Here is an 11,959-nt window from a genome sequence, read left to right on the forward strand (position 1 = left end):
TAGTGAGAATTGGCCGGTGGTGATGTGGGTACATCCTCAAAATGACTAAGGGCTCAGTTCAGTCTGTATTGTTGAAACATTACAGGTTGCTCAATAGAAATGTAAAGGTAATTTCCGATTGAGCCGACATGTGCCGCGTTTGCCGTGAATGCAGTCTTTGCTAACCCATGTTAGCGGAGTCTGCATTCACGGTAAACACTCGCTAACCCGCGTTCGAGGAGACTGCAGTCATAGTAAACTCTGTTATATGTTGGTCCAATCGGGGATTGTCTTTAAATTTCAATCACGCTGTAATGCTGAATTTCCGCAATACGGATTGCAAAGAGCCGTAAATCAGTGGTGACTTTTTCAGCGGGGACCCCATTTTTTCCCCCGAGAATTTCTCCCGACCCCACCCCACCACACCCCAAATCTAATGACACAACCTTAAAATCAGTAGATGTATATTTCTAAATCAACAAATAACCTTCAATTCATTGAATTTTCATTTCTTATCAAAATTAAAAGAAACTAATAAATAAAGTTTCTCAATAAAATAATTTTTTTCCAAATGATCTTTCTCAAAAACTTTCCGTGACCCTACTGCAGTTCACCCGACCCCGACTGCATCTTCTACAATCTTCTAAATGGCCCCTGTAGGTCTGAATGGTTTGCATAGATGTATGTGTCAGTTATATGGTCGTAGCTAATAGACAACATACTTACACCAACCCAGTTCTTTAAGATCTAAAAGGGCCCCTTGTCGAAGGGCCATCAAGAAGTGTCTACAACTAAGGAGTTTCTTCAGACTGGGTATCAGACAGTATCAGTAACATAGTCAGCCATCACTAAATGGATATGAGTGAGTAGTTTATGTGTGTTATGTAAACAGCATTGCATGTTTATGAACAAATTCACCACCATCATCGTGTTGCAACCATACCAGGGAAGGGACACCATAGCGTGCCAAACTGTTTATAAAATTGTTAGTTAATTTGCTCTTGATAACAGCCCATCACACGTTACTATTGTCTATGGCACTATACTCTAAGTATACAAAATATGCTCCTTCCATGACATAGACTGACCAGGTGAATCCAGGTGAAAGCTATGATCCCTTATTGATGTCACCTGTTAAATCCACTTCAATCAGTGTAGATGAAAGGGAGGAGGGAGGTTAAATAAGGATTTTTAAGCCTTGAAACAATTGAGACATGGATTGTGTATGTGTGCCATTCAGAGGGTGAATGGGCAAGACAAAATATTTAAATGCCTTTGAACGGGGTATGGTAGGTGACAGGCACACTGGTTTGTGCCAAGAACTGCAACGCTGCTGGGTTTTCATGCTCAACAGTTTCCCGTGTGTATCAAGAATTGTCTACCACCCAAAGGACATCCAGCCAACTTGACAAATCTGTGAAAAGCATTTGTATTTGTATTTATTATGGAACCCCTTTAGTCCCATTAGCTCCTCCTGGGCCCAACAAAAATGAAGGCAGTAACATACATTATAATTAAAAAATGAACATTAAAATACAATTTACAACAGATTTCACAATACATTGTGTGTTTCCTCCATCCACTACTCTACTACTATACACTATCCAGGTGTACGTGTGTGTTTATTGTGTATGTTATGTGTTTGTATGTGTGTGTTTGTACCTGTGTGTGTGACTCTTCACAGTCCTCGCTGTTCCATAATATGTATTTTTACAGTTTAAAAAAATCTGTTTTTACTGCTTGTATGACTTACTTGATGTGGAATAGAGTTCCATGTAGCCATGGCTCCAGTTGTGCAAAGTGCTTAAGTAAAAAATACTTGAAAGTACAACTTAAGTAGTTTTTTAGGGTATCTGTACTTTACTATTTATATATTTGTTTTACTTTTACTTCCCTATATTCCTAAAAAAAATAATGTACTTTTTACTTCATACATTTTCCCTGACACCCAAAAGTAATTGTTAAATTCTGAATGCTTAGCAGGACAGGAAAATGGTCCAAGTCACACACTTATCAAGAGAACATCTCTGGTCATCCCTACTGCCTCTGATCTGGCTCTTTCCTTTTACTTGAGCATGACAGTAGTAGCTGATGTGTATAGTGTGGAGTCATCCGCATGCATAGACACATGGACACATTGGAGTCAACATGGGCCATCATTCTTGTGGAACACAGGAGGTTGGTGGCACCTTAATTGGGGTGAACGGACTCGTTCTACTGACTAGAGCGGAATAAATGGAATGATAACAAATACAGTGCCTGGCGAAAGTATTCGGCCCCCTTGAACTTTGCGACCTTTTGCCACATTTCAGGCTTCAAACATAAAGATATAAAACTGTATTTTTTTGTGAAGAATCAACAACAAGTGGGACACAATCATGAAGTGGAACGACATTTATTGGATATTTCAAACTTTTTTAACAAATCAAAAACTGAAAAATTGGGCGTGCAAAATTATTCAGCCCCTTTACTTTCAGTGCAGCAAACTCTCTCCAGAAGTTCAGTGAGGATCTCTGAATGATCCAATGTTGACCTAAATGACTAATGATGATAAATACAATCCACCTGTGTGTAATCAAGTCTCCGTATAAATGCACCTGCACTGTGATAGTCTCAGAGGTCTGTTAAAAGCGCAGAGAGCATCATGAAGAACAAGGAACACACCAGGCAGGTCCGAGATACTGTTGTGAAGAAGTTTAAAGCCGGATTTGGATACAAAAAGATTTCCCAAGCTTTAAACATCCCAAGGAGCACTGTGCAAGCGATAATATTGAAATGGAAGGAGTATCAGACCACTGCAAATCTACCAAGACCTGGCCGTCCCTCTAAACTTTCAGCTCATACAAGGAGAAGACTGATCAGAGATGCAGCCAAGAGGCCCATGATCACTCTGGATGAACTGCAGAGATCTACAGCTGAGGTGGGAGACTCTGTCCATAGGACAACAATCAGTCGTATATTGCACAAATCTGGCCTTAATGGAAGAGTGGCAAGAAGAAAGCCATTTCTTAAAGATATCCATAAAAAGTGTCGTTTAAAGTTTGCCACAAGCCACCTGGGAGACACACCAAGCATGTGGAAGAAGGTGCTCTGGTCAGATGAAACCAAAATTGAACTTTTTGGCAACAATGCAAAACGTTATGTTTGGCGTAAAAGCAACACAGCTGAACACACCATCCCCACTGTCAAACATGGTGGTGGCAGCATCATGGTTTGGGCCTGCTTTTCTTCAGCAGGGACAGGGAAGATGGTTAAAATTGATGGGAAGATGGATGGAGCCAAATACAGGACCATTCTGGAAGAAAACCTGATGGAGTCTGCAAAAGACCTGAGACTGGGACGGAGATTTGTCTTCCAACAAGACAATGATCCAAAACATAAAGCAAAATCTACAATGGAATGGTTCAAAAATAAACATATCCAGGTGTTAGAATGGCCAAGTCAAAGTCCAGACCTGAATCCAATCGAGAATCTGTGGAAAGAACTGAAAACTGCTGTTCACAAATGCTCTCCATCCAACCTCACTGAGCTCGAGCTGTTTTGCAAGGAGGAATGGGAAAAAATGTCAGTCTCTCGATGTGCAAAACTGATAGAGACATACCCCAAGCGACTTACAGCTGTAATCGCAGCAAAAAGTGGCGCTACAAAGTATTAACTTAAGGGGGCTGAATAATTTTGCACGCCCAATTTTTCAGTCTTACAGCTGTAATAGCAGCAAAAGGTGGCGCTACAAAGTATTAACTTAAGGGGGCTGAATAATTTTGCACGCCCAATTTTTCAGTTTTTGATTTGTTAAAAAAGTTTGAAATATCCAATAAATGTCGTTCCACTTCATGATTGTGTCCCACTTGTTGTTGATTCTTCACAAAAAAATACAGTTTTATATCTTTATGTTTGAAGCCTGAAATGTGGCAAAAGGTCGCAAAGTTCAAGGGGGCCGAATACTTTCGCAAGGCACTGTACATCCAACACATGGTTTCCAGGTGGTTGATGCCATTCCACTTGCTCCATTCCAGCCATTATTATAAGCTGTCCACCCCTCAGCAGCCTCCTGTGCTGTGGAACGCTTTCGACAACTTATTGAGTCAATGCCCTGACGAATTGAGACTGTTGTGAGGACAAAAGGGGAGTGAAACTAAACATTAGGAACGTGTTCCTAATGTTTGATATATTTAGTGTATAGGGAATAGGGTACCATTTGGAACATAGTCATATGTGTTCCATCTCCTTAGAACTAGCGATCGCCGATTTCACCAGTTTCACCAGTTTCACCAGAAATTCAAGTCACTCAATAGCCATGCCCCTGGGTTAAAATAAGCAGTGACTTGTGTTAAAACTAGTGTAAAACTTTGAGAAGACGAACCAGCTGGAACTGTCGGCTGACGGTGAGGATGACGGTGGTCCCGAACAAAACGGGCTCCCAGAGGTGAAGGAGATCATTCAGATCTCGGGGGACCAGAGTGTGAGAAGATCATGAATGGGAACGGGGGAAGGAAAGGCGTATGTTGAGACGATAGCCCCATTCCCCAAGGTGGAGTCTGGCGTTGACGACAACACCATTGCATGGTATATTTAACAGTTTGAAAGATCACTATATTTTTAGCTTCTCTGGTAACTTTCCACAACTGTGATGACTCTATGGCAGTACTGTACCGTGTAAAGCTCCTTTTATATGTGTTGACTGTGTCATAACAAATGGCTACCGGTACATAACATCTTGTGTTAACAGAGATCCATGTGAATATGCATATTGTTATGAAATGGGGGGGAATGTTTGTGTTAGGACATAGACAAATACATTAGCATGATACACTTCCACACTCCATCCCCACGTGTTAACAGAATGAAGGCTGAGCCCATGTGAGTGTGCAAAGCTGGATCAACATTGAATTCACCATTGGACATGTAAAAAACAGAATGTAAGCAGAATCTGTGTGGATTAGGCAAGGTAAACCATCAAGACATGTCTGGTCTGGGCCATGTCTGATCTTGTGAAAGCTACTGGAGACGCACATGGGTTAATCATACATAGACAACATCGGTCTGAACTTGTGAAGACCTTTTGACAGGAACATTAGCTAGTCAGTGATAGGCACACGTAGGAGTATGCATGTCACTCCTATGTCAGAGCCAATAATTGAATGGAAACTAAGTAAGACAATATTTGTAAAGCAGAGTGATGATGTTATTATGTAAGTGTAAGACTGTATAAAAACCAAAGCACTAAGAATGGAGATTCAGTTCTTCCATGGAATTGCTCGGCTTTGTTACTCTCTGTGATAAAGTCTATTTGAATTCACAAGCTCCGGTATCTGAGAAGTATTTAAGTCAATATTTTCCACAACAGTGGCAGCACCAACCAGGTCAAGAGCATAGCTCAGGGAAATCGATCCCAATCAAAGGTGTTATTACGTGCTCCACTAAGGCAGTTATTTATCTTATAACTTGTCTTTGTGGTAAAAATGATGTGGGTAAAACAAAGCGCAAATTAAAAGTATGTATCTCAGAGCATCGTCGCACCATTAGGTGTAAAAACTCGACTTACCCATTTGTGGCCCACTTTTTGGAAGCGAACCCCACGATTTTGTCTCTGTATTATATTGGCATCGAACATGTCACCCTCCCTAGGAGAGAGGGTGACCTTGAAAATGTATTGTTTAAACAAGAGACTGCCTGGATCTTTAATTTAAAGACCCTTGCTCCCTTCGGTCTCATCGTAGACTTAGATCTGAAGCCATTCTTGTGATTATTGTGACTTTTGCCATTGTCATTGTTTGTAAGCCGAAAAAAAGTTGATTGTCACCAAAAACCCTCACAAACTTTTTCAGATGCACAGTTGAGAGCATCTTGTCGGGCTGTATCACAATCTGGTACGGCAACTGCACCACCCACAACTGCAGGGCTCTCCAGAGGGTGGTGCGGTCTGCACAACGCATTACCAGGGTCAAGCTACCTGCCCTCCAGTACACCAACAGCACACGATGTCCCAGGAAGACCAAAAATGTCATCAAGGACAACAACCACTGCCTTTTCACTCCATTACCATCCAGAAGGCGAGGTCAGTACAGGTGCATCAAAGCTGGGACCGAGAGACTTAAAAACAGCTTCTATCTCAAGGCCATCCGACTGTTAAACAGACATCACTAACACAGAGAGACTGCTGCCCACATACAGACTTTAAATCATTGGCCACTTTAATAAATGGATCACTAGTCACTTTAATGAGGTCACTTTAATAATGTTTACATATCTTGCATTTCTCATCTCATGTGTATATACTGTATTTTATACCATCTATTGCATCTTGCCTATGCCGCTCTGTCATTGCTCCTCCATATATTTATATATTCTTATTCCATTCCTTTACTTAGATTTGTGTGTATTAGGTATATGTTGTGGAAGCTAGAAGCACAAGCATTTCGCCACACTCACAATAACATCTGCTAACCGTGTGTTTGTGACCAATAACATCTGACTTGATTTGATGATAGTTTTGACTATTCTTCGTTCTGTGTCTTCGACTGTATCAACCTGCACTTGTTTTGGATGCATTGTCATGGAATAATTCGAATTTGATCAAAATAATTTTGATAGTCCACCAATTCATACATACTGTACACATGCTTACATCACCTTTATAGGAACCATAAAGACACTGAAGAAGAAGAAGCGTAGGTATGGCTTTTTTAATTTTAGGGCTCTCCATGGCACTAAACACGGGGTTATGGTTCGGCTTATAGGGTCGACACTGTCCACGACAGGTGGCACTAAACACGGGGTTAGGGTTCGGCTTATAGGGTCGACACCGTCCACGACAGGTGGCACTAAACACGGGGTTAGGGTTCGGCTTATAGGGTCGACACTGTCCACGACAGGTGGCACTAAACACGGGTTAGGGTTCGGCTTATAGGGTCGACACCGTCCACGACAGGTGGCACTAAACACGGGTTAGGGTTCGGCTTATAGGGTCGACACCGTCCACGACAGGTGGCACTAAACACGGGGTTAGGGTTCGGCTTATAGGGTCGACACAGTCCACGACAGGTGGCACTAAACACGGGGTTAGGGTTTGGCTTATAGGGTCGACACTGTCCACGACAGGTGGCACTAAACACGGGTTAGGGTTCGGCTTATAGGGTCGACACCGTCCACGACAGGTGGCACTAAACACGGGGTTAGGGTTCGGCTTATAGGGTCGACACCGTCCACGACAGGTGGCACTAAACACGGGGTTAGGGTTCGGCTTATAGGGTCGACACTGTCCACGACAGGTGGCACTAAACACGGGTTAGGGTTCGGCTTATAGGGTCGACACTGTCCACGACAGGTGGCACTAAACACGGGTTAGGGTTCGGCTTATAGGGTCGACACTGTCCACGACAGGTGGCACTAAACACGGGTTAGGGTTCGGCTTATAGGGTCGACACTGTCCACGACAGGTGGCACTAAACACGGGTTAGGGTTCGGCTTATAGGGTCGACACCGTCCACGACAGGTGGCACAGAACACTGGGTTAGGGTTCGGCTTATAGGGTCGACACCGTCCACGACAGGTGGCACTAAACACGGGGTTAGGGTTCGGCTTATAGGGTCGACACCGTCCACGACAGGTGGCACTAAACACGGGGTTAGGGTTCGGCTTATAGGGTCGACACCGTCCACGACAGGTGGCACTAAACACGGGGTTAGGGTTCGGCTTATAGGGTCGACACTGTCCACGACAGGTGGCACTAAACACGGGGTTAGGGTTCGGCTTATAGGGTCGACACTGTCCACGACAGGTGGCACTAAACACGGGGTTAGGGTTCGGCTTATAGGGTCGACACTGTCCACGACAGGTGGCACTAAACACGGGGTTAGGGTTCGGCTTATAGGGTCGACACTGTCCACGACAGGTGGCACTAAACACGGGGTTAGGGTTCGGCTTATAGGGTCGACACTGTCCACGACAGGTGGCACTAAACACGGGGTTAGGGTTCGGCTTATAGGGTCGACACTGTCCACGACAGGTGGCACTAAACACGGGGTTAGGGTTCGGCTTATAGGGTCGACACTGTCCACGACAGGTGGCACTAAACACGGGTTAGGGTTCGGCTTATAGGGTCGACACTGTCCACGACAGGTGGCACTAAACACGGGTTAGGGTTCGGCTTATAGGGTCGACACAGTCCACGACAGGTGGCACTAAACACGGGGTTAGGGTTCGGCTTATAGGGTCGACACTGTCCACGACAGGTGGCACTAAACACGGGGTTAGGGTTCGGCTTATAGGGTCGACACTGTCCACGACAGGTGGCACTAAACACGGGGTTAGGGTTCGGCTTATAGGGTCGACACTGTCCACGACAGGTGGCACTAAACACGGGGTTAGGGTTCGGCTTATAGGGTCGACACTGTCCACGACAGGTGGCACTAAACACGGGGTTAGGGTTCGGCTTATAGGGTCGACACTGTCCACGACAGGTGGCACTAAACACGGGTTAGGGTTCGGCTTATAGGGTCGACACAGTCCACGACAGGTGGCACTAAACACGGGGTTAGGGTTCGGCTTATAGGGTCGACACTGTCCACGACAGGTGGCACTAAACACGGGTTAGGGTTCGGCTTATAGGGTCGACACTGTCCACGACAGGTGGCACTAAACACGGGTTAGGGTTCGGCTTATAGGGTCGACACTGTCCACGACAGGTGGCACTAGACACGGGGTTAGGGTTTGGCTTATAGGGTCGACACCGTCCACGACAGGTGGCACTAAACACGGGTTAGGGTTCGGCTTATAGGGTCGACACAGTCCACGACAGGTGGCACTAAACACGGGGTTAGGGTTTGGCTTATAGGGTCGACACTGTCCACGACAGGTGGCACTAAACACGGGTTAGGGTTTGGCTTATAGGGTCGACACCGTCCACGACAGGTGGCACTAAACACGGGGTTAGGGTTCGGCTTATAGGGTCGACACTGTCCACGACAGGTGGCACTAAACACGGGTTAGGGTTCGGCTTATAGGGTCGACACCGTCCACGACAGGTGGCACTAAACACGGGGTTAGGGTTCGGCTTATAGGGTCGACACCGTCCACGACAGGTGGCACTAAACACGGGGTTAGGGTTCGGCTTATAGGGTCGACACCGTCCACGACAGGTGGCACTAAACACGGGGTTAGGGTTCGGCTTATAGGGTCGACACCGTCCACGACAGGTGGCACTAAACACGGGGTTAGGGTTCGGCTTATAGGGTCGACACTGTCCACGACAGGTGGCACTAAACACGGGGTTAGGGTTCGGCTTATAGGGTCGACACTGTCCACGACAGGTGGCACTAAACACGGGGTTAGGGTTTGGCTTATAGGGTCGACACCGTCCACGACAGGTGGCACTAAACACGGGTTAGGGTTCGGCTTATAGGGTCGACACCGTCCACGACAGGTGGCACTAAACACGGGGTTAGGGTTCGGCTTATAGGGTCGACACCGTCCACGACAGGTGGCACTAAACACGGGGTTAGGGTTCGGCTTATAGGGTCGACACTGTCCACGACAGGTGGCACTAAACACGGGGTTAGGGTTTGGCTTATAGGGTCGACACTGTCCACGACAGGTGGCACAGAACACTGGGTTAGGGTTCGGCTTATAGGGTCGACACCGTCCACGACAGGTGGCACAGAACACTGGGTTAGGGTTCGGCTTATAGGGTCGACACTGTCCACGACAGGTGGCACTAAACACGGGGTTAGGGTTCGGCTTATAGGGTCGACACTGTCCACGACAGGTGGCACAGAACACTGGGTTAGGGTTCGGCCTATAGGGTCAAACCTGTCCACGACAGGTGGCACAGAACAATAGGTTAGGGTTCGGCCTATGGGGTCGACACTGTCCACGACAGGTGGCGCTGAGTGCAGTTCTTTATGAACCCAACGTAGGACATTATTTATCCCCATCTTCTATTAGGTTACTTCCTAAATGCTGTGCAACACCCTATCAAAATACAACAGCCAAGTCCCAGTCACCGCTTGATATACAGTATACAGTATCTTTAACATTATCAGTATCAACAGCTGGATTGGTATACTCGGTATGGCATTGATCGTCATCATCATCCTCATCAATGGGGATCTGCTGCTTCTGCTGAGGATGACGATAATGATGGTAATTATCATCATAGTGATGTTATGTAGATACCATAGATACACTGATGTTGGTTTGAAATGCAAGGATATACAGTTTTGGTTCACTAAAAGGTACGCTGTCTTGTTAATATACTGTAAATACATACATCACTCTTTAGATAACCTTACGGTTTCCAGTGTGCACTTATGAGAGTTAGGGGAGCAGAGTAGAGAACACCCAAGAACAGCTGACTATTTAATACATGTCTAGCGGGTCCCCCACATTCTCAGAGAGAGGGAGAGGGACAGAGAGAGAGAGGTCGGAAGGGGTAAGGAGTATGTGTGGGTGGGTGGGAGATTAGGAGGAGGGAGGGGGAGAAGGAAAGAAAGGAAGAGAGAGAGCGAGAGAGAGAGAGAGAGAGAGAGAGACTGTCTTGTTTGTAGCTTGTCAGCAATTGCTTGAGACAAGCTTCCCCTCCATGTGTGAAAGCTACTTGGCAAGTTGGCAGGAATGCCTGGACTGTACCAAGTGGAGGCCAGTAGGAGGGTTCAACAGGGAAACAGACTCAGACCGAGCAGGCTGTGTGGTTGAAGTGATACCCCAGTGCTTTGATGCTGCCCTGGTGTCTATCTTTGTGTACGTGTGTGTGTGTTTGTGTGTCTGTGTGTGTGTGTGTGATTGTGTGTGTGTGTGAAAGAGAAAGAGGGAGTGAGAGGTTGAGGGAGAGAGTGGTCTGTATGGATATGTGCTCTCTTTCACAAGCAGCAACAAAAGAGAGGGAATGAGACACCCCTTTCTCCCCCTCCCCTCCCTCCCCTCAGGAGAAAAAGAAAGAAAAACACAGGGAAAAAAGATGATGAAACCCAAAGTGTTCCAGTAGACATTTTGTGTGTGCGCATGTGTGTGCGTGTGTATGATACAGAGAGACAGATAAACACATTCTTTGCTCTCCATCTCTACAAAGCATCCACACACACACGCTACCAAGTGTGCATCTTGTTTTGTGTGGGTGTTTGCATGCGTGTGTGTGCACGATACAGCGAGACAGAGACAGAGAGATAAAGACATTCCTCAAAGAGTCCACACACACTGCCAGGTGTGCATCTTGCTTTGTGTGTGTTTGCAATCTGTCAGTGTTTGTGTAAACACCAGCATGTCTCTCCTCTGTTCCCCAGTAGGGGTTGTAATAGTCTTGAGAATGTGTGTGGTCGTGCTGTGGCTGTGGTTGTGGCAGTGTAGCCTGTTGATTCCCTCAGCCACTCCTCTCCCTTCTAAATCAGTAGAGAACACAGACCGAGACACATATATATATTCTCTCTCTCTCTCTCTCTCTCTCTCTCTCTCTCTCTCTCTCTCTCTTTCTCTCAATCCATCATTTCCACGGCAACAGGAATCTTTCTTTCTCTGAGGAAGTGCCCATTGTGGGATATTGGACATCAGAGATGGAAAGACAAATTCCTAATAATCTAAATGTGGCCTTAATTAATGAAGGAGTAAATTAGTTGTCTCAAATGGATTCAATTAAATCAACCAGTTAAAAAGCGCACATTGAATGAAGTCTTCTCTAATCCACTCTGCTCTTCTCTCCTCTCTCTCTCTAAGGAACATTTTGAGTGTGTTCACACACACACACACACACACACACACACACACACACACACACACACACACACACACACACACACACACACACACACGCACACACACACACAAAATAGAGGCTCCTGTTGGCAGTCACAGAGATTTTATTTCCAGACTGAAGCAGTAAAGTTCCAGAATGCCCAGTCAGCAGTGGTTCTACTCTACAAGGAACAGAACCCCCTGCTCCCTTTTCATTATTTGCACTTGTGGTTAAAAAAAATATATTTTTAAAGGA

The sequence above is a fragment of the Oncorhynchus mykiss genome, chromosome 3 (assembly GCF_057628025.1).
Source record: "Oncorhynchus mykiss isolate SJ-2025 chromosome 3, ASM5762802v1, whole genome shotgun sequence".
NCBI lineage: Eukaryota > Metazoa > Chordata > Actinopteri > Salmoniformes > Salmonidae > Oncorhynchus > Oncorhynchus mykiss.